The following is a 2,500-nucleotide window of genomic DNA, read 5'->3' as shown; positions in this document are numbered from 1 at the left end:
TCTGCACACCAAGAAGTGAAAAGTTTCCACTTCAGGGCATATAACTTCCTCGTGGACGGAGCTCTGGAGTGAAGGATGGTCTCAACAACCTCAGTTGAGAGACCAGATTCTATGACCTGGGCCCCCTCAGAGGCCAAGCCCACAGTTTCCACAACTCTGGGCGGGGGTGAAATATCGTACCGCCCTCCTGAGAGAGTAGATCCCTCCTGATCAGAATCTTCAAGGGAGAGCCGTCCAGAAGAGATATTAGGTCCGCGAACCATACTCGGGCCGGCCAGAACGGGGCTACTAGAAGTAGGCTGACCCCGTCCCGGCGAACCCTCTCCAGAACTCCTGGTAGCAGAACAACCGGGGGAAAAGCATACAGACGTGACCTCGGCCACGGCTGTACCAGAGCGTCCAACCCCAGAGGGGCTGGCTGACTGATGGAGAACCACAGATGACAGTGCGTTGTCTCCTTGGAAGCGAATAGGTCCACCTCCGCGTGACCGAAACTCAACCAAAGGAGCTCCACCACCTCGGGACTCTCAGAGCTCTCAGAGACCGTAACTTCCCCTGGGACCACAGGAGGATCTGACGGGCCAACTTGTAAAGTGGACGCGACCGCAGGCCCCCCTGATGATTTATATACGAGACCACCGACATGTTGTCTGACTGAACTAACACATGATGACCTCTGAGGTCTGCTAGGAAGTGTTTCAAAGCTTGGAACACCGCCAACATCTCTAGACAATTTATATGCCATGATAGATGATGGTCCTGCCACAGACCTTGGGCTGGACGACCACTCATGACCGCCCCCCACCCTGTGAGAGAAGCATCCGTCGTTAGCGTTACGTGACGACAAAGAGCCCCCAACACAGGCCCTTTGTATACGAACCAGGTTTCTTTCCACATGACCAGAGCACGAAGGCAGCGCTGCGTGACTTTGATCGTGCGGACGGGATTTCCCCTTGAGGAGAATCCCTTGGTCCGGAGCCACCACTGCAGTGGTCTCATGTACAACAGGCCGCAAGGTATAACGTTGGACGCTGCTGCCATCAGACCCAACAGTCTCTGAAACTGTTTTACAGTGCGTAGCTGGCCTAGCTTTACTTGTTTCATAGCTGAAAGAATCAAAGCGATGCGGGTCGGAGAAAGTCGCGCCCGCATCGAGATCGAATCCCAAACGACAACCAGAAAAGTGGTCTTCTGAGAAGGAGATAATACACTTTTCTTTGCGTTCAGCCTCAACCCCAACTTTCTCATATGAGCGAGAACAACATCTCGATGCTGAACCGCCATCTGCTCTGTCTGAGCTAAAATCAACCAATCGTCGATGTAATTGAGGATACGAATGCCCTGAAACCTCAGGGGCGCTAAAGCTGCATCCATGCATTTCGTGAAAGTGCGGGGAGATAAAGCTAGGCCAAATGGAAGAACCTTGTACTGGTACGCCTGCCCCCGAAGGCGAACCTCAAGAACTTCCTGTGTTGTGGAAGGATGGAAATATGGAAGTACGCGTCCTTCAGATCTATCGTGACAAACCAGTCCTCGGATCTGATTTGTGACACGATCTGCTTGATAGTGAGCATCTTGAATTTTAGCTTCCCTACCGAGCGATTCAACAGGCGCAGATCTAAAATTGGACGCAACCCCCCATCCTTCTTTGGAATGATGAAATATCGGCTGTAAAGGTGGCGTCAGGTGGCGTCAGGACTTCCTCTTTGTCGAAGCCTTCTTAGCCATAATAACTGTCCTCAGATCAGTTTTGCCAGAAGACTTCGGCTGAGAGTGCCGCGTCTGGTCCCACTGTTTGGAAGGAGGAGCGCGAGACGCAACACTCTGCTTCTGTTGCGCCCTATGTGAGGAGCTGACTGACGGCCTGGACTGCTCCCGCCCAGCAGTACCGGGGACATGAATTTTAAGAGGCATAAATGTCTGAAACGCTGCCGACTGTTTCTTCTCTTCCTGAAATCTATCTATGACAGTATTCACAGAATCACCAAAAAGACCATGAGGAGAGAGCGGAGCGTCCAAAAGAAAAGCTTTGTCTTTTTCTTTCATACCAGAGAGATTTAACCATAGATGCCTCTCTGCGGCCACCAGGGCTGCCATAGTACGGCCCATTAGCTTGGCCGACTCCTTGGTGGCGCGCAGAGATAAATCTGCAGCCTGACGCAGTTCGCGAACTACTTCAGTGCTGACCTCTTGAGTGTCACTCACATTTTTTAATAAGTCAGCCTGGTATGCCTGCAAGATGGACATCGTGTGCAGGCACGCCGAGGCTTGACCGGCCGCCGAATACGACTTACCCACTAAAGCTGACATACTTCTAAGAGGCTTAGAGGTTAAAAGTGGTTCTTTAAAAGACGATGCAGCTTCAGCAGAAAGATGACTAGCAAGCGCCTCTTCTGCTTTGGGCATCGCCCCATAACCATGAGATTTAGCCCCCACAATGTTTGAATAAGTGGAAGTTTGAGGGCTAAAAACACGATAAGAGACCAGCTTTTTCCACGAT

Source organism: Siphateles boraxobius, unplaced genomic scaffold (assembly GCF_051911475.1).
Source record: "Siphateles boraxobius isolate OS27281-9 unplaced genomic scaffold, OSU_SipBor_1 82, whole genome shotgun sequence".
In the NCBI taxonomy this organism is placed as follows: domain Eukaryota; kingdom Metazoa; phylum Chordata; class Actinopteri; order Cypriniformes; family Leuciscidae; genus Siphateles; species Siphateles boraxobius.
This window is presented reverse-complemented; position numbering follows the sequence as displayed.